The following is a 21959-nucleotide window of genomic DNA, read 5'->3' on the forward strand; positions in this document are numbered from 1 at the left end:
ATACCATTTTCGATTATCGATGTATGTTGCACAGTAACTGGGACACACACACACACACATGGCCTTATTAAACGTACCAGTGACCAGCGTGGCCAGCCATTAATTTCTGTCGATTCTGGCCAACTACTCTCCCGGGATCATGGTCTCTCGCTTTGGGGTCGTTTTGCGTAATGCTCCCGATGCCAACCGATGCACCCGTTTTTCCTATGGGCCGCGACTGCAGTTCGCGAACGCGCGCGATACAACAGCGCATAATATGCATCACCAAACTTTGCGCGCTGCGGCTGCCTGCAGCATAAATAAACGCCCGCCGTGGCCTATGCTCTGCATCGCCTCACGGGCCCTCGCTCCACTGGCCTAGAAAGTGCCGAGCAAGTAGCGAGTGTACCAGTTTCGATGGCAGTTCGATGTTGACGAAGGCTGCAGTTTCCTCACCGGATAATTTGTGGCCGATGGCCGATGGTCGCAAGCACCTCGCGTATGCCAAAATAATGTCAGACCGCGGAGCGCGTCGAGCGCTCCAGTTACCACCACGCTGGTGGCAGGTGTGGCGCAGTCATGTGGTCCTTCGTCATCGCCATCACCATCATCATCACCATCACCATCATCATCATCGCCACTGCTGCATGCGACGGTTAATTGTCAGTTGAAGCGAAAACAAGTCGAACTTCGAACTTCGAGCTGCTGTCGGCCGAGCGCGCGTGCTGCAAAACTGATTGAACGCGGACACCCCCCAAAAGTCCAACCTGTGCGATCTCGGCGTTGTTTCGCATTGTTATGCAAATGCAATCATAATACGCGGTGGTCCATATGCTGTGCGTGTTGTGCGAAATGTTAGTTTTTTGGGAAGGGGCGACGCGACCAGGACAGGCAGGCATTGAAACAACATTATGCGTCCCGTGCGAATCCCGAGCGGTCAGTGAAGTTGAAATTCTGGTGGACCGAATATGGACAGCCAGCCAGCCAGCTCTGTGTGGTAGTATTTATTGCAGTATGTTTTTCGTTCCTGCCAACATGCCTGCCACTCTACCGATGCGCGATAACATATTTGATGAATGCACACAGCATCGCATCGTCGCACATCGGGGCGTTTGGGTTTTGCGAGAACAATATGCTAAGCTCTGCACATGTGTTATGGGTCGATACATTAGCGGAGTTTTTTTTTTGGCACAATATGAAGGTTCAAATAATCAGCAGTAACATGTTTGCTTTTTGAGAATTTTTTTCTTTACAAAATTACTTGCAAATAAGATATAACAGTTGGAAATGTATAAAATAAATGAAAAAAAAACTAATGGAACACGATATTATTGATTTAAACCTACTTAAAAAGCATCGAAAAAATATAAATTAACCGTATTTAAATTGAATTCAGTGTGACTTGTCAGTACTTTAAGGATTTTATATTACATCTACCATGTAGGTAAGTAAGTGAATGTTTGATTAATTTCCATCTAATGTTTAAACATGTTTTTATGATTAGCCATTTAATTATTTTTAAATGTTTTACAACTTCGCACCCCACTACTACTTCCATCAATCAGGTTTAAAAGAGAGTTTCGCCAGAGAAAGTCCCTCCATGAGTGTGTGTGATGTTGTAAAGTACAACTAACAGTCACGCGGTAACACTCAAGGCTATCATTACACTGCAAAAGCATAAAACATGCAACATAAATGATTAAATCATTCCCGAAATCCCATTGATAGTTACAGTTTACAACACCAAACGGATCGGATGAGTCGGTGTTTTGTTTGAATTTTTATTTGTTTGAACTTCTCACCGGTTATTGCCACCAGAGGGGAGTTCCCATACTACCACTTCCATCTTCTTCTTCTTCCTGCGTCTGTTGCGGTGTGGGTTTTCATCAATCAACGCAAGGTCAACGAAACCGTTCCCGGCCACTAATTGGCTCTTCAGCTCCCCAGGACCGAACCAGGAGCCAGGGAAGGCCGAGCCAAGAGCCCCGAGAGGCGCCGCTTCGAGAAATCGTCATCCCGCCTTTAGGCAAGTGACTCGCAAAGAGACACTCTTGTGCGTGCGCGCGTGTGTGTGCGTGTGTGCTGCATGTGAAGACCTAGGGTGTGAGTCTAGGAAAGAGTGCGTTGCGTTGTCCTCTCACTTGGCATCCCAAAGAGGGAACCAGCCAGTTAGCCAGCGAGTGCGCCTAAAATGGTCAAATAGAAAACCGCCACCGGGACCGGAAAGCGAAACTTTCGCGCCTCGCGATTCCGGTGCAACTACCCCCCCCTCACCGCTGCTTGGCAACATTATGGTTGCGAGCAGGGCTAGGGCTTTTCGGATAATCGCGACCACGGTCGTGTTGGTGTTTGTCCGCAACCGACGCCATCGGTGTGCGTCACTCTCACCTCAGAGCCCCAACCCAGTGACAACCAGTGTCGAGGTCTACACACCCTTGAACCTGCACAAACGCACAACAACGCAGGCACAGCAGGTGCGCCAACGGGGTCGTTGCCGGGTGCCTTGGCCGCCGAGTGAATGTTGAAGCTGCGGATTGCTGCTTCAACGCTCCATTCGCCTTAACCTTAACCGCACGCCAGCCTGCCTGCCAGCCTGCCAGTCTGCCAGCTATGCAATCCATACTAGAAACGACGACGACGACGACGACGTCGATGGTGGTCAACGGAAGCCGAGGATCGAGTCGCTTCTCTCGAGTCGATCGAACACTCCAATCTTTCGTGCGTTTTGCGTCGTGACGGATTGGCGAAGGTGAATATCTTTCCCGCCCCTCGGGGCGACTCCCGGCAGCTCCCGAAAGAGGTGAACGGACCCCTACGGGGCACACCACCACGCGATGTTGCTGATGCGCGCTAACACGAAACATAAGATCCCCCAGGTCCGTCTAGTCACCCTACGGGCACCGATTTTTGGGATTCGATCAACGCCCAACGCCCAGCAGCACGACGACGACGACGTGTCCATCCGCTTTTGCTTTCACGATCCCCATATTCCTCGCCCGGAGTCCGCCCGGGGTACGAAATTTCTCCCGATTTTTGCTGCCTCGAGCAATCCTCGGTCGTTGTTCGATACCGTGTCCGTGTATCTCGGTATCAGACCGACCCCTCCTTGGTTGGAGCTGTCGAGCGTGGACATGCAAAGGTGCAAAGCACGCCCGGACCACCTCGAATCATCGCTGCCGCTGCTGCTGTGGCTTCTGTCGTCGACAAATTGGGAGGTGAAATTATGCTTCGAAACAGATGGGCGGCTTTTTTGGGGTGCCGCGCCTCCCGGTAAGCATAACGATCCCGAAGACGCAGCTTCCGTCGCAGCTCGTTTGCAGCAGCTGCTGTTTGGTCATTTAGAAAGTTCAGGTAAAGTGTTGCTTCGCTGAAGGGTGGCGGCTGCTCTCGTGGCGGATGACCACTTGAATGATCCGAACACCCCGAAGACACGTTTCCGAAGACATGGCGGCGAGCGGCGATATCATGAAATCCCTCACGTTGTCCCCAAACGCAATTAAACGGCATTTAGTGGCCCCGGAAGTTGCGTGTTTTCATCAAACAAGATGAGATGAGAAAAAAACTCCTCACTGCAACACTTTACCAGTTAGCGATAGCAAACAAATTTACCGGATAAGAGGGCTTCTTATTTGCTTCATCGTTTGTTTCTAAACAAACTAACGAGAAAGAGCCAACAGTGGACACAAACAAACAGTTTGCTTTCTTGCAATGACCCGAAAGCGATTAAATATCGTCAACAGTTATCACGCAAATGGCTCAGAGATCGTCATCCGAGCGATCCCGAACAGGATTAATGATGCAGCATGCACCTTCTCCCGGTGCGGGGGGCCTGATTAATTCGTATTTGTTGTTCCCGTAAAGATCAAAACATAAAACCATAATCCCATTTCCCGTCAATTCGATCGATTGGATAGACGGAACCGTTCCGAGAGGCGAAAAAAAAAACCGATCAAACACCGGGTGAAAGTGGATCTATGATGCGATGGCGTCGCGCTGTCATCAACGGGAAAAGATCAGCTTCGATGCGCTGCGACGATCAAAAACCGTTCAGCGGAGCGGCAGTGGAATCCGAGCATCATAAACCTCCCGCAATGGACGCGCGATATTGTGATTTCATTGTGCTCCGATGCCTAAGCCGGTGTGTGTGTTTGTTGAAATGACAAACAAAGGCTCAAGGAGGGGGGGGGCTGTTTCCCACGCGCGAAGAGGGGGATTGGAGAAATGGTGACAAAATTTATGTAAAAATTAAGCAAAATTATCCCAATCTCTGTGGGATCTGGGGTAGCGATTACGAAATTCGGAGCGGTGGCAGTGGCAATGGCGGCAAGTGATCGAACGGAGCGAGATGGGTTTTCAGTTTTTGGCGAATGTCAACGCGAATTGCATATGCAAAGTTGTTGTTGTTGTTGTTGTTGGGTTGCTAGTTTTTGGAAGGGGAGAAACGGTAAACGGTCGCTTGCACAATATGGCGCGACGCATAATGAAGATGAGCGCGTGGTGAGGGAGGGTGTGCACGTGATCCCCAGTGCAAGAAGAAGCACGGCTGGCGGGGTGGCTCCAGTTGGAATGCATTTGCATAGAGTGAAGCTGCTGCCCGGTGGGACAAGGACGCGCTTCCTTTTGTTTTCAGGGGGATGATGTTGTTGCTTGATTAGATAATAAATATTCGATAGCCATACCCGAGGAAATGATGAAAAACTGCCAGCTCTGCTGTTAAGTGGGTCCACACGACTGAAAGAGAAGAAGAAGCAAAAAAAACCAACGTTGAAATCATTTGAGAGTTCAAGGTTACAATCGTATAGAAAAAATCTAATCTTAGAGAATCAGCTCCTTCTTTTCCTCGAATTAAGCTATAAAAAAGCATTTTAGGCGATCGTTTAGCGGATAAATCGTTTTAAATATCAAACTGCATTTATGTTGTGCAACAAAAAGCTCTAATTAATAGACATGGGCACTAAATTATGAAAGGGGTCAATTTTTTAAGACTTTACTGCACCTGAGATATGCTGTAAATTCACCACAATAACGTACCCGAGCAGCATAAAATATTTCATAAATTTTAGAACCCCAAAAATCATTATTTGGCAAAACTGCACTACAGCTGATGAACAATGGAGTACATCTATTTCGATTCAGAGGGAAAACTACCAAGTCTAGTGGAGCTAGTGACAGACGAAAACAAAGGAAAACTATAACCGATAAATTATTGCTTCGGGACAAACATGGAAATCATCAATAAAAAGGCACAACCGAAACGCGACTGTACGGCAGCCGGAGGACAACCAACAACCAGCTGACAATTTATGATTCACATACACACACACCCACAACCCAACGAGACCCACAAAACAAATGTCCACAATTCCTGGCGTCCTAGCGTCACGTGGCATGGAATATGATTTATGGAGCATCCCCGATCAAATGGATCAACTGGTCGCTGGACAAACCCCCCCCCCCCCCTCACAACCCTCCGAGGGACCAACAAGGACCTGGACACACCAGTGCAAACCCCCCTCCATCGTTCCGAAAAATGTGTGTGCTGATTGTTTGGAAAATTATGGAAAATGGTGAAAAACCAAAAGCCAAAGAACAAAAAGATCCGTCAACAAGTCCGGGATAAACTGCCGAAAGGAATGGGAAAGCGCAAAAAAAAAGGTCACCGGTCCAACCCAAACATACCACCGCCGCGCTTGTGCATGTGTGTGTGTGTGTGTAACAAGGCAGCAAAAATTGGTCAGAAAAGTTGACAAATCGGAAAACTAACGATCAGCAATCTAGCTGAGCCCGGTCGACCGCACCGAGAGGTCACATCTGTGTGTGTTGTGTGTGTGTATTTACTTGTTCTGGTCGGGAACCATTTTTTTCGGACAAACAGTTCACGGAACAGTTCCTTGCGCTTTGCATTTTCGCCTGTTTGTTGTGCGTTCGATATCTGTTTTCCATTGCCGGGAACAGTGCAACCATCTGGAGCAGTACCATTTTGGTATGTTTGCATATTTTACTGTTCGATAGTTCGGATGTCTGTTCAAATATTTCCGAACTTATAGCGCATAGGGCGAGCGAGAGAATTTAAAACAATATATTTTAACAAAATTTGAATATCAAAAAGTTAGTGTGTGAAAAAAAAGGTTTGAAATATATTCCAAAACGCTACTGTTGTTTCTACCAAAGTATTATGGTTTCATGTAGTATACTATCCATTGCTAAAACGAAACCGAAGGAGCGAAAAAAAAATCCAGGACACGCTGGTTCTGTTTACATAAAAACCCATTTGCGCGACGAGCCGCAAGCCGCTGGCCTGTCGGCGGTCAGCAAATCAGCCACCAACGTTGACGACGACGCCGACTGACGCCGGTGGCATAATCATTTTCTGGCGACCTTTCTTTTGCCTCAGTACCGCCTACAAGGGACACATGCCCTGGCAGCATAAATGGGACCCGCGCCGGCCATCGTATGCGCCTTGCAATAATTATTATGCAAAACGGCACGATCGGTGATCGAATGCATGCATCAACGACGCGCGTCCATTGCCATCGCCATCATCATGCGTTTATCCATTTCGTCCCCCAAGATTGGGTTTCGGTTGTATATGCAACGCGTGCACTGGCTGGCTGGCTGGCTGGCTGGCTGGCTATTTCACGATCGATCATTTGCATCGGCCGCGGATCAACAGAATCTTGATTGAAAAATAATATGAAAATGTCACATGAAATTGTGCAATCGGTTGCCCCATTCCGCGTAGCACACTCCATGCCGCGCGTCACTCGTTGGTGGGCGAGTGCAATGAAAAATATTAAAATCCACATCCAACATGCATAAGCGGTGTTCCCTGAGTGCTTTTGAATCCAGTTGGAGAGGGGAGGACAATATTTTTTTTCATCTTTCCGAAAATGCTGTGATGATGATGTACAGGAATCGTATGGAATTAAAATCGTAAAGCTGGAACGAACAGGATTAAGAAAAATCCTGGAACCACAACATGAACCATCTTGAGATTGCTTGCATTTGTGCTTCCAAGAGATCCGATGGATTCCCTCCAATGTTGGTTTAATATTAATGCCAGTGACCTACTTGTACTTTTTTCAATTATCTGAGGTTCTTTTAAATTCATTCCCGGGAAGAAACATAATCAATCTCCAAATGGTTTCATCCGCAAAGAGTATTTTTTGCAAACGCAATAGACGAATCACGGACCGAGCCAAATCGTTGAGACATTTGTGAAAAGATTTCGAAATAGATTTCATTCCGAACAGAGGTTTAACCAGATAGTCCCCATACATTCATCATACCGATTTCAATAACGGGTTTTTAACTGCCTTTTTATCATCAATTGTAGATAACTTTATCTAACCATTTATCAAATCATTGCATCAGTGCATCACTATGAAGATATTAGCCACAAAAAAAAACCATCAAAAAGTACCCAAAACGAAAGAATCCCTGCCTGGAACATCCCTTTGCACACAAAGACACATACGGAGAGCAGCGCCGGCTGCGTGCAACAGAAAGAAGTGTCATAAATCATGACGACATCCCAAGCCGATTAGAAACGGAACTATTCTGAACGTTGAAAAGGGGGTCGAAGGAAAGAAGAAGCAAAACGCTCGCCGCTCGAAAAGCTTCCAAAGGACTGCGTGTGCTCTGGTTTCGTCTTTTTTCGTCCTCCCAAAAGTCCTTTTCGGGCAGGCATTCACATCACCATGCATGCAGGACACACATGGAGCACACTGTCTGTCCAGAATACGAATTGCTCGAGTGATCGTCATGTGATGGAGCGTTAGATAAAAAAAATGGTGCCAAGTGAAAAGCTTGTTTGAAGCACTCGTCAGCCATGACAAATCACTTCCGCCTAGCCCGCTGCTACAGCCAGAAGGCATTAAGTCTATTCTTATGTACAAGTGATTGCACTGTGGATTGAATCTCTGTACAGTTTGCTTCAAAATCAGTAACCTAAGAACCAATTATACCAAGCCCTGAACGGAAATTGAAGTTTTTTTTTCACTAAAGTATCTATCTCTAGCTCAGGATCTTTGCATCCTGTTGGACATGATGCGGAAATAAGCTGAAACGAGCTCTCGTCGGGAGCGACTCAACAGGCAAGGGTACTGTTTACTTTCCAACAACAGGTTTCAAAGGGAGAAATGTTGATTTTCTCCCATTTCAAGCTTCAATGGAAATGTATGCTGACCGTTTCATTGCTACTTATCAGCCAAGTGTTAATTAATGAAATGGTTATTTAAACAGGTTCCTGGCTGAAAAATCTGTTAATAGATTTCTTGGTAACAACCACACACGTTACTTAAATTTTATCGGAAATTTAACGAACCAACGCCGAACATGAAATGCTAACAAACAACTTCCCACAAACACATATGCAAACACCAGCATAATTAAAGCTTTCCATACCCTTCCAGCAACGGCTTCAGATCCATTACCAACTGACATTTGCTGGAACTACCCCCCTCCCTCTTTCGCTCCTCAGGTGCCTTATACATTGTACGGCGCTACATGGAGTGCCCTCCAGGTGGGTGGGCGGCCGGGAGTTCGATCAAATGGCAGCAATAAATTATCGAAACGCGAAGTAAATTCATCGTTACATTCGGCCGGGCGCGCTTACACAAAGCTGCGGCGCCGGGAGCGAATCAGAATCAGAATTCCAAATGCCACCAACGATGGCGATGAACGCGTGCAGCGGCTGTCGATGCTCTCGAAGCAACGAACTCGCCCGTGACCAATAGTGTGGTAGCAATAACCATGGCTGCAAGCTGCGATCCATGACCTAGTCCCGGCCAGCTTTAGCTCACCGCGGTGATGCGGTTGGCACGCGAAGATGTTTGATAAATAAACAAAGCCCACGCGAACGGTGGCGAATGGATGTCGTCTTCGTTTTCTTCGTGTAGACCACCATATTTCGAAAGTCTCTCCATTTACTTAAGAAGGAGTAGCGAATGGTTAAAGTTTGATAGAAAAATAGCAATAGAGCGAACAAGCAATTTTAAAATCATGCTGTTTAATTATTTGATTAAGCGAACAAACCAAAAATTATATGAAATTATAATTAACAAACGGCTAATAAGAGTTAAAAAGATTGTTTCTCATATGGCTCTCGCAATTTCTAAAACAACACAATCCATTCGCATTATGATTAAGCATCGTAATAAGCATAAACTAATTTCCGAAATCTGCTCATCAGATAACGAGTGCGCCATTTCGCTGCGATTTTAGATGATATTCTCCCAACCATGCATCCCCAAAACCAACACACAGCATCTAATTAGAACGGCGGAACGTGGTGTCGATTGCGCCAAGCCTTATTACGGACACCGATTGCGAGCAAACTGATTTGCTCCGATCCGATCCGGAGGGTTGTGCATCGGCGTATAATTCAATTGCTAGCCACCAATAATTCTTCAGAAACAACGCGAACCGCGACTCGTCGGGCGTGTTGTGTGTAGCGACAACACGAAACCGGAATAAAATGAGAGCATGGTATGCGTTACCACGCCACGATTTGGTTGTATGGATGTTTCGGTGGCCATCGAGAAATATTCACCGTCCGGCAAGCTGAAAAACGTTTTCCAAGCATAGGAAAATCGATCTGCAGACGGGTGGCTCTATTGTGTTCCATCGTGACGCGTTGAATGGAGTAGTAATCGTTGGCTCGCGATGCAGTAACAGCATAATTAAATAAAAACATTTTACGCACATGCAATTTAGCAAAACCGAGAATTTGATCACTTCACTTGACAAAACAAATCGACGTACGACGGGATTCACTTGGGTTATTTCCGGTCGAACGAACGGTTTGCGGTTGACGTAAGAAAACCCCCAAACCGGGGCCGGGGGAAAAGGAAAAAAAAGCAATGCATGGTATCCATGGTGACCGAAAGTGAGTTGGCAAGCTGGAGGTTGACCCCCCGGTGGGGGAAAATGAGAAAATCCCTTCCCTTCAGCTCATCCGAAAGCGTAGCGAGCCGTGAAATGAGATCTGTCCCCCCGCCGGGGCTTTTAGGGAGCAGCAAAATGGTGACCGTTGCATCGATCCTCCGCGTAACGACCCTGAATAGACCACGTGGATCCCAAAAAAACGTCCGAGACCGTCTCACCTTTCTCGATGACACTCTCGAAGACATCGGCCGATGATGCGTCACTGACTGCTGCTGCTGTCCGTGCGCTTCCACCTGTAAGTGAAACAAAGCGATGGAAAATGAGTTTCCATTAGTATGTGTGTGTGGTCATAGCGTCACAAACATTACGAGTAGTGTCGTTTCAATTTTCCCGCGGAATGCGACCCACCACCAGCACACGCACGCTCGAGTGCACCACCCCCTCTTCCTGGCCATGATGGCGACCACGCACAGCGCACCCCCAAACCGAACTGAAACGGTTGTAAAAGGTGGTAATGCGATGAAATCATCGCCGCAGGAAACGCACGAACTTTGCGTCAAGAATATGTGGGTCAAATATGTGGCTCCCTCACAGAATGCTCCCCCTCCCCTCCTTCCTTCCAACACTTCTTGTCCCGTGTCGAAGAGTCGTTTCACGCTCGTCGTGCGAGAGCGATTGGAGCGATCGGAATTGGATGGCGCGGAACGATCGAACGATCGTGCAAGAGACAAGAGACAAGGAAACCGTGCGCCGGTGTCGCGGGCTAGCGGGTGAAGGCGCGCGATCGTAATCCACCCGCGATTGGTGGTGGCGCAAGCTTCCTCGAATGCGTAGGAATCGCGCGAAGGGGCCTGCTTCGGGCTGTTTTTTTCAATCCATTTTATATCTCCTTTTTTTCTTACTTTCAACAAATTATGGCCACGTATCGCGCGGATCATAAATTATAACTCATTTGAATGGGATCGTGTTCGGTTTTGGTTGCGTACGATGATGATATCGAACGATTTACCTTGAAAAATCCTGTAAATTGGATTTAGTTTAACCCATCGACCAGAGACTTTTTGTGATGATGACTTTTTGTGATGAATACACATTTTAACTGATTCGAACACCTTGCACGTGAATTTATCGAGGCAAGGATCATTATTCCGAGCCACATTTGCTTCTTAGAGAGCGGCGCCGATAGCAAAAAGCAATTTAACATCGCAGCATGAAATATGTAACGTTCAAAGTAGCCACCCAAAATGATGATGTTACGAGCACGAATGGTGCTGAAAGCCGAACCACACCAACGTGCACGCTTATGCTCTGGAGCACACCCCCCCCCGCTCCGTTCACGAGATAGTACAGCATAATTATGTGTCGATCCACCCCTAGCTCGCATTCGCTCCACCTATCAGACACCCGCCGGGACTTACAATTCCGCATCACCACCAACCGAGAGGTGCGTCCCCCAAGACGCTCCGGCCGCTGCTCAAATGCTCAAACCCCGACGGGGGGGACAATATTCAGTGCAAAAAATAGGGTCCGCTCCGTGGGACATTATACGCCCCCGGTTTTACGGAGCGTATCGGAACTGGTTTGCGCTGTGCTGGTATCAGCTGCGAATGCGCGAAACATCCCGTCGGCTAAGGGGGTTGTGTCACTAACGACCGAAGGGAGACGGAGGAAAAATGGGACGCAAAATGTGGAGCGATGGTAACGCTCATGTTGCGCTCCGGGAAACCTCACTCCCGGCGGGGGGAGGGGGGTACATTACGAAGACGGAGCGTACCGAGGGGCCGCGCCGCGACTATTGAAAGCAATCTTTCAACTATCGAGTACTGGTGGTTACAGAGTTGCATAAAAATTATTGAAAAGAAATGTAAGTCCATCGGTGACGGTGGGTCTCATTAGAGGCGATTAAGCTGTCCTCACCCTTGGTAATACTTCTGCATTACCAAGGGGGGGCTGCACATTCGTAAGCTGCTTTCGGATGCATTAGCCGCACGTGTTTCGTTTTAATTGCGCTACTTAGTCTGTCTGCTGATGAGAAACACTCCTCTCCAAAATATCAACTATTTTGAAACCATTTGGTGCATCGAACGACCCTGGACTGTATAGAGCTGCTCGTGAGAACCAATTATTGATGTTGGAAAACCATCGCATTGATCACTTCCGGCGAAGTCCGGTCGGTCAAGCTACTGTGCAACCATTGTCGTCTGGTCAGCGATTCGGTCACACCGTTTAATGGCTAAAGATGGCACATAAACGATTCCTTCCGGCAGCAGCTCATCTACAAGACACTCCGTATCATCATCATCATCATCATCAACGGGTAAAGGACTTGCGGCGTGACTTGCTTCTGCCACCTTTCGTAATCATCAACGACCTCTCCTACTGAGATGAAAAGCCCCCTAGATGGCGGTGCGTACCGAGGACCAAAGTGGCAAACCACGAAGTCCGTTGACATTCGCGAAGGAGTATAGACGAACGACCACGACGACGACGACGACGGCTGACGACGGTTCATCATCGAAATGACACTTAATGATAGTAAGATGCGTGCGTGCGACATTGTGTGAGTATTGAATAACGATAAACCACCGGCCAAACAGCGACCACGGTCGGCTGAAGGGCTCTCGCCTCCTGTGACGACCACACCACCGCATGCCTACGCCATGTTTTGATTGACGGTCGTCGCTTCAGCTCGGTCAGCTGACGAGCGCGCGAAACGCGAAATTGGTTAGTCATTGGGTCACCCCCATGGTGGAGAGATCAAAGTTCCACGCCACGTGGACAACACACATTTGCAAGCGTTATGCAATGGACAAGAAGGGTGCACACAAGAGGGTGCACCATCAGCGGTCATGCAAAAAAAAAACAAAAAAGGTGCATTTGTTGCAACCCAAGCCAATAGAAGTGTGTGGCAATAGAATGGATGACCTACATTTGCGGATGCGACACAAAAAGGCAGCGCCATTGCTTTGTGTCATGCTTGTCAAGTATTCGAGAGGTAGGAATAAAGGCAACTGAACTGACGGAGGAGCTTCCTTCATCTCAAGTGGCTACCAGAAGTACCAGTCTACACAGGTAGTCTGTGGCAGATTCTCGAGATTGAGATTGAATACTCCAGGAACACAATCACCTCGCTAACCTTCGCTTACCCTGTTAGCGTTTGCAATTCGAACTCAGCGCGCGACTTACGTTCACGCTCTCGAAACTCAAAACAATATCCAAGGCCCCCTGCAGCAAACCGATACCCCCGCGATTGAGTTGCAATTACAGTTCGGTGCTTGGAGTCGCCCTCAGCCGGAAAGGATCGTTTGCTAGAGCTGGAGGAGATTTATTGAAATGTTTAAACCTAGCCATGACCTTGAGGGCGGGTATTGCTGGTAGTCTTCTCCCGGAAGTGAAGGTACAATCCATCCATCCTCCATTCGACATGTTGGCGAATGGCGGTTATTCCCCTCGCGGTGAACAACCCAACAATTAGCCACAAACATCCTGCTGTTCGGTTTTTAGGTGGAGATAAAATGCTCAGATTTATTGCCAAATTACCACACACACACCAGGAACCTAGTCCAGGAACTAGGTGGCAATGAACTTGCTGCAGACAATGACAACGAGAGCATAGACCGCAACGACTAGACGGTCTCGTCAGGCACGTCGCGGAATTGAAAAATCCAAATTATCGCAAAGGACATCACCAAGGGTCGCCACAGGTAGTTCGTCTTATCTTCGAGCGTCATCACAAAATGTTGGCGTCTTACGTCCAACGCAAGTGCAGACAGTGGCGCACACGCGCGCGTGTGTGTGTGTAGATCTATAATTACTCCCAATTTCAAGGACTCACCTCGATGATGACGCAACTCGCGCCCGTAGTACTCTATGGCATGGCCTCAAGCGCTAGTACACCTCCTCGCCCCCGCCACCACCGGCAGCCCCCGGTGACCCTGTATTCTGTGTTCTACCACAAAAGCGCGGTAGAACACCAACGGTCACCACGGCGCACGCAATGGCCCACGGTGACGGTGACATTTTGCCTTTTGACTTTGAGCGATTTCACTCTCCACTCTCCGCACGCACACCACCGTCCCCCCACCATCCGCGATAAATATGATTTATGAAAAATGGCTCCTCATCGATGGGGTGCTTTGAAGGTGTGCGTGTGTGTGTGCTGCATAGCCAGTCGGCCACACTAGCTATCCAGTGAGCCAAAAATGCTCGCTGCCAACCAACCAACCAACCAACCAAGCGGCTAATATGCTGCCCTCGCGAAGAGCCGCAATGCAACGCAAAGGCCGAGAGGAGCAAAGAGCCATAAGCTGGACTACTACTCGCAGCGATCGGAGTCAGCGGAATCTCCTCTAGCCGGAGCCCAGCACCAACCAACCAACCAACCGTACGGTTAGATAATTAAAATTAATGATCGGTTTGGGGCAGTATGCGCTGTACGCGGACAGTACGGGCTCGCGGCTTGAAACTGACAGCCACCGGAGGCCAAGCCATTGCCTAGATGCCAGTCCCCCTGGTGCCAGCAACAGCTTTTCACCTACCAGGCTAGGCCAGCCCAGGCCAGGCCAGACCAGACCAGTAGTGACAACCACACCGCAGGGTGTGTTATGCCTCCGAACATCGCAAAGAGCCCGATGGTGGCATGCAATGAACACTACCTGAGCAGTCTCTGTGTGTGTGTCTGGTGCCTGTGGCCACTACAATGGCCATTCGGTTAAATCGCGCATCGGCACATTATTAGTGTTGCTGCTGCTGCTGCTGCTGCTGCTAGTAGGACCGCTAGGCCGATTATTACTGACTAATTAATAACGGAGAGAGAAAGAGAGAGAGAGAGAGCGCCTGGCCACTGCACTGCTGTAGTGCTGGCACCGGTGTGTCCTTCAAGCCAGCGGCCAGCTCATGGTAAGCCACACTTTTAAGGATAGTGCACGGCGGTGGCCACTTTTTTTCGCGCTCGCAGTAGCAGCCTCCAGCGGCCAACCTCCGCCTCCGAGAGATTGTTGTCTCCGAAGCGAAGGACATTTGAAACGTGACAATGTAGTGTTAGACGCGCTGGAACACAATGGCCACAGTGTTACGGCGTGGAGTGTCGGTTAAGTCAGCGAATACCGGTTGAAGTAACGTGTAAGTACCGGAATAAAACCTGTGAAATGTTTGGATGCGTCCAGCGAAAGCGTCATTTGGCATCAACGTATTCTGGTTTTTGGTCAAACAACAATCAAAACCAACATGGTTCCGGCATCATCACTCACCGTGGAGCACGCCACCGCGGCACAACCGATACTCCAAGGATGGAAGTGTACCTCACTCTATCTCCCTCCCTCTGCGCCGTGAACATCCACCGGGCGCGATCTGACGATCAAACTTTCGCCGCTTTTATGTAAGAACCCCGCGCTTTAATCGTTTTATTGGCACCGCTAAACCCCCGCAGAATGTGCGAGAAGAGAGACGTGATGAGAGATAGAGAGAGAGAGGAAGAGAGAGAAAGGAAGAGCGAAAAAGACAAGGATGGTAAACAAATTTATGGCCGCTAATTAATCTCCGAAGCACCGAAGTGCGCGCTACGTCGACGATCGAGCTACCGATCATCAAACAGCGGAAAAGTGATGCCCGGCGGTAAGAGGTTCGGAAAATGATGCAAGCCAGGCCATCGATTGGGGCTGGCCAACTTTTCCTGCCCACAGGACGAGCAGCGCTGGTCTTCAGCTAATTGGACCATTTTCCTCGTGTAAACAACGCGCCAAGCGGCCGAAGACAGGCACGGCAACGAGCACCAACGAGCGCTCCATCCATCCATCCATCCATCCATTCATCCGTTCCATGATGATGAGGGTCATCGTGATCCGTGTGTGAGCGAGGCTGTTGCGTAAGCTTTGCTTAACCTTTAACCACCCGCTCCTGAGCCTTCCACCGCGAACAAGGGCCAGTTGCTCTGGTGGTCTGTCTCATTCCACACGGATCTATGCTCACCACCACCCCGGACCTCTTTTTTTTTGTCTTGTTTTGTGCGAAACATTCTGACTACAATTTAATGACCGCGCGCCGTAGAGTGGACCGCCATCTTATGACATCATTTCCCTTTTCTGGAGCGCCAGGTAGAGTGTTGCTGGCGCGGGATGGACCCGCATAAAATTTAAATTCAATTATGCTGCCAAAAAGGAAAAGGGAGCAAAGACTGTTGTTGCTGCTGCTCCAGTTTCTGGCCCCGGAGGCGGGCGAGTGCGCGCAACATGTTTTCCATAGTTGTGCCGGGTGGGTTGGGTAGTTTTTTGTTATGTGTGTGTGTGTGTGTGTTGGTCATTTTTCAATTTTCTATTTACTGGTCTGGCCGTTTTTTTTCTTTTTTGGAGCAAAGGGTGCGTGTAAGGGGGGCCATAGACACATTTGAAGGCGCGCGCGCGGTCATTCAATGCTCTGGCCCACTTTGGCGCCATCATTGTGCGGGTTAGAGAATTTGGGAATATTGGATCGGAACGGAACGGGCCTGGAGTCCGCACTTCGCCGTTGCGCAATCGGATCGAATCGATCGTTTGGGGTCCCAACAAAAAAAAACTAAGGCTGGCTACGGAAAAAGGGCTACTTCAGGTTCAGGCTGATCAGTTTTTCCTACGACCCCCGAAGTGCGCTGCTCTCGAAAGAAAACTCTCAAACGCACCCTTTTCGGTGCCTCTCAATAGCATAAAAAAACTGTCCGCTTGTGAACGTGATCACCGCTTGTTCCGAGCATTCCTAGCGAGAGCTACCGGAGGTTACGTGAATGCGCATTAGAGTACCGCGCGTCGTCAACGACGAACTCGAGGCAATCTAGGGCCCCCCAGTGCCCTGGCAATTGCCCATAAACCTCGCGTGTGTGTGTGTGTGTGTGTGCGTGTTGATGTAAGGTCCGGACCACTCGAGAAAAACAATTAAACAAATCGATGTTTTTACGAATGGCACCACTTTCGGTCGTTCAAAGCGTAGTTGCGCGTTCGGCACGGATGAACAATGCCGCGTGTGCGATCCACAATGCCAGTGTGTGTGTGTGTGTGTGGGAATGCGATCCACGGAATTGACTTGCGCGACCAAGTGTCGTGCGCGACCAGTAACTGTCCGCGCCGCAAAAGGCAATGAAGATGCCTTTTGAGAGATTAAATGGCAATGAGTGCTGCTGGGTAGCCGCGTCTAGGCCATCAAACGCGTAAGAGCTTAAACCGGCCGGCCGGCCGGATGGAATTATCTGCGCACCGATGACACAGAACGACGCAACAAACAATTAATATCCCTGTGACAGCTTACTTTTGCTACAAAACGGCGAATGATGCATTATTTTGCAATTTCATTATCCCTGCTATTAAAGCATCATCCATCAACTGTTTGGCCATTGTTGGCCGGCAAATTGAGCCATTTACTCCTTCAATCTGCGCCAATGGACAGGATGAACACATTTTAATAACTTTATGACGAAATGATGGCACGGGGTGCGTGTATGCTCTCTGACCTTTTACCGTTGAGATTGAAACGTTTTCCAGCGGCAACAATCTCTCTCCCGCTCTGTGAATGCACCGCGACTAACCGGCTCAACGGCAAATGGAAAATGGAACCAACCGCAACTAACGGTGGCACAGCGATGGCAACCGGAACCGGGCACCGGGCTTTTGGTCGCTCGGTGCCGCGCACCGACAGAGAAATGTAAGTAATCGTCCATTTTCGAATGGTCTCGAGAGCCGCAGCCGCTGGAAGCTGACCACAGAAAAATTAACATTCCGAATCCCCTCGCCCCTCCCCTCAGTGGACTCGTTTTAATGCCCCATGCTCCAAGCGAGGTTCACCACTGGCCAGACTTGGGATCCCGGAAAAATCGGGATTTTGTGTGGTCAACAGGCACGAGGAATGCAACCAGACAAACACACCGAGAGATAGAAAGAGAAAGAGAGCGAGAAAAGGGGCAACATAATGTTGTTGTAGTAGAATGAAAATTAATTATACATTTTCCTACCCTCTCTGCACATTTTCTGGATTCATTGAATTTAAAGCCAAAGGCCGAATGCTGCTACTGTGGTGCAGCGCCACAGCCACGCCAGCAGTAGCTTGACCAACATTTGGGTCAAACGTGAAAGCAGCATCTGCCTGAAGAGCCGTTAGCTCAGAACCACGATGCAGCGCGCACCTCCCTAGAACCGGCATAAATGAATGGAAATGGTTTCGTTAAGGTGCTCACCTTAACGAGTGTGTTATGCTAACCCCTCGTTGAACGCATTTATCCAAAATTAGGACCACGGTCAAGCGCACCATTGGTGCGCTCGTTACACTGGATGACGCAATGATGCGTAGATCTACCGCGGTATGCTACTGATGATGATGATGATGATGATCAGTGCGCGATCAACCCGATCATAAAGCCCCGTTTGTTGCAGTAAAAAATGGAAAAATTTAAAAAAAAACAGTCTACCTGAACAGAGAAAAGAAACGGTTTTATTTTTCTCTCCACATTTATGTATGTGTTTAGGCGCCCAAAAAATGAGCGTAATTGTGTGCGCTGACATAAGTACTTCATCAAACTAAGGAGCAGAGCAGACGCGGAGAAAAGTGAGGTGTTGATTACCGGTGTCAGTGTTTATGCTACGGGAGCAGCACGCCGTGATATGATCGCTTCTCGCTCTTTGCACTCTTCATTCGTGTGTGATGCAAAACAAGCCAATCACACACACTCAAACACCAGTGTTCGCGAGCACGAGATGAACGGTTGCGATTGAGAAGCACACAGCATAGCACCACAATCAAAAAGCTCGAGTTCGGAGTTGAGCAAAAAAACCATCCCCTTGATTTATGTTGCGATAAATGGTTCGGTGGTGGTTGGATGGACAAAAGATACGACCGCCCGTCCGACCGATTGTCCGGTTACGCTGCTAATGATGATTGTATCAAGTTAAGCGTTTAGCTAAATTGTAAAAAAAAATCTCGAAAGCGTTTTTTTTTCGGATTCACGCAATCTGCCAGCACCAGCGATGCTACGCATAACACAGGATTCCGCGCTTCCGCCACTCCAAATGCATCCGTGCTTATCGCGCAAACACTATGCGGATTGCCGCCGGAACCTTTTGACCGGGATCGTTCGTTCGAAAAATGCAACAAAGTAAATTTTACACTTTTTGATTCCGCTAATGGCTGCGCTCCGCGGCACTGCACCGCCGAGGCGAGAGTAACAAGGGGAAAAACGTTTTAAAAATCCGTCCTTCTCCAGCTCCCAGCCCACATTGATGTCAACGGTCACGGCGAGGTAACGTTCCGGGTTTGTTCCGGTTTCGGTTTTGCGGCAATGGATGCCCTGGAGGATCAAAATGGGGCATCCTCTAATGCTGCGATGTCACCGTTTTTTTCCAGCTCGAACGCTTTAGACAATGATGATGCTGCGGTTTTCGCTCACTTTGCTGCCCGCCCCATTCCATCGGTTCCGAGGTCCGCATTCTGCAGCAGCAGCAACAATGATCTGTCTATGAAAACGAGGCCAGTGGGCTGGCTGCTCACCCCTTGGCATGCAGCACCAAGAGATTACATTAAATTTTGCGTCAACTAAAGGAGAGCAGATGGACATGGTGAGTGGGATGAGTGCGACCAGGCAACATGGCAAATCCCGTGGTCCGGCGGTGGTGCCAATAGTTCACACCAACGCACCACTGCGACCAACGCGAGGGGCATAAAATCTAACGGAGCGCGTATGGTTGGCTGCATTTTACGAGCTAAATGTTTCGAATTTTTGCGAATTTGGCAAAATCAAAAACAACATTATGCAAACAACCCATTTTGCGCGACAAGCGACGGCGATCATAACGGATCGAGAGTAGGGCAGGATGATGATGATGTTGATCTCACCGTTTCGATCACTTGTTTTCGGGCGAATTACATATTCAAAAGAATAGCCTTGGATCAATCGCGCTATTTATGCGTCCGTTCGGTGCTCGAATCGAATCCACCTGCCTTGCCTTGATTCCCGGGGGAAGGGAGATAAAATTAAAACAAACACTCCGCACTCCGCAACCAACCGCGGTGCGCCATATAATTAAACGGAGCGCATAAATTATCCCACCACTAAATCCCTTAAAATCGATTAACGTCCCTCAGCCGGCCGGGCGGCCGGCAGACAATCGGCAAGTGCACTTAAAATGGCAACCAAATTGTTTTAAACTGCTGATCAAAATGTAATTTGCGCCACATGCTGCTGCTGCTGCTGCAACAGCGCAACAAATACACAGGAAAAACAAAGGAGTAAACGAAAACAGTGGCAGCATAAATCGACAGGCGGCTCGTCGGTGGTTTCCCGTTTTTTTTTTTTTGGGACCGAGCCTCAGTTCTCATCTGGTGCAGCACAGAATGTTTCGAAATTAATTGAGACATACATTCCTGGTGGCAAGCGGCCCGTTTACCAGACTATGAGACACTGATGAGTGAGGGGGAGAAGCTACCGCTGATGCCGGGCTTTCGAGTTTAATTATTGTTGAATGGAATTTGGTGGTCCAGGATCAGGGTGCGGACCATTTTAGTGTCTCTCGAGTGCCTCTCGAGTGTTTCGAGTGTAATAATTTGCAACAAACAACCGACACCACCATGTAACCATTTTAATCGACCAGATTCCACCAGAGCGTTTGTCACGTTTGTCGAAAAATGCACGCATTGCCCTCCCCATTCCTCCCGGGACGATGTGTTTACATATGTTTCATGCGCGTACAACCCACGAGCTCGTATGACCCTTATTTAATGGAAGGTACGTTGCACTGCTGCCCACAAAAGTGGGCGCATTATTGGTTTGCCTGCCGTTGCTTCAATGTTGTGCGAGCGAACATTGTGATGCTGCTACTAGAGTGGAGTACAATGTTCGAGCTGCCGGCCGAAAATATCATAATTAAACTGTCGGCAGCAAACATTCCGTGTCCGTGCACCCATTCTATGGTTCTCAACCCAAGCGCACACACAGAGCACACATCAGGCGCAGCATCCAGCATCGTATTTTAATCGATAATTAATTGGAAAACGGCAATAACGAGCTTCTGCACATGTCGGCTGCTTTAACTTCTTTCGAATCGATTCGATTGTATTGATTGTTTTGTCGAAAGTGCACGTGAACCCTTCAAGGTCGCATTACCTCCCAGAAAGAACCAGTAAACGTCCGGGAGTTAATCTCGAATAGAATCATTTTCGCGCCGCGTTTGCGTTTTGTTTAATCCTCGCAAAAACTCGCACCAACCGTTCCCGGATGATCGCAGTGTGGTGAGATGAGTGGGTGAGGTGGGCATAAAGGGTTTGATCCGCCTTTTCCGCCCTTCTTCTTTTCATCGATTGGCCACAATTAATTATGGGCTGATTAATGGTAGTAATGATAGGCTCGCGAAGGACAACTGCCGAACGGAAACAGGGTTCAATTTTCCTGTAATTAATTGTTTAATTAATTCGCTTATTAACGCGAACGCGGGCTGCGGACGGCGTTAGTGGTGGTGTTGGTGGTGGGCTTTTCCGCTTTCCGCTTCTCGGAAACCGGCAGTTCAAATGGCACCGGCAGTTGAACTAATTTTTGGATTTTCCCTTCCCACAACGACGGGGAAAAAGGGTCCACCTCGATAAAAGATAATCGATGTGATGGGTTGATGAAATGTTTTCATTACAATCGGCTTATGGAATCACGATCCGGTCGCATCGGTTTTCAGCTTGTTTGCGTAGCGGTTACCTTCTGTTATGTTATGACGCAAATACTTCTGTTATGTTCTGAAGCTGTTATTTTTTTTTAACTTTTATACAGTTCATATGACCTCTTTTACATTGTTTAATCTTGAAAGGTCACCATAAATTATGCCTTCTACACCGAAGATACTATTCAGAAAACAAAAACAGTTCCCTAGAAATATACACAACATCCTAAATTCGAAAAAAGGTCGCATGCGAAGACGAAACATAATATCGACTCTACAGAGCAACAGCGATAAAGGAATTCGTCTCTGGTAGTCCCTTGGGTGTTGTTGAATTCCAAATCAAATTACATCCGAACCCGCCCTTAGGTTAGATCCTGACACAGCGACTATTAAAGGATGATGATAAAACGCATCATCAATTCGCCGTCCGCTTCGTAC

The 21959-nt window shown here is 48.3% G+C and overlaps 1 protein-coding gene across 1 annotated transcript in view; it reads right to left on the reverse strand.

Moving 5' to 3' along the window:
* LOC125954537 (mucin-19) overlaps positions 1 to 21959 on the reverse strand; it is a 94620-nt gene that overhangs the window by 26449 nt on the left and 46212 nt on the right. The window contains exons 5-6 of the mRNA XM_049684932.1: positions 10086 to 10160; positions 4659 to 4710 (exon numbers count right to left, since the gene is read on the reverse strand). The gene's annotated coding sequence lies outside the window, so the exon portion shown is untranslated. The remainder of the gene's footprint in view (positions 1 to 4658; positions 4711 to 10085; positions 10161 to 21959) is intronic.

Source organism: Anopheles darlingi, chromosome 3 (assembly GCF_943734745.1).
Source record: "Anopheles darlingi chromosome 3, idAnoDarlMG_H_01, whole genome shotgun sequence".
NCBI classification, from domain to species: domain Eukaryota; kingdom Metazoa; phylum Arthropoda; class Insecta; order Diptera; family Culicidae; genus Anopheles; species Anopheles darlingi.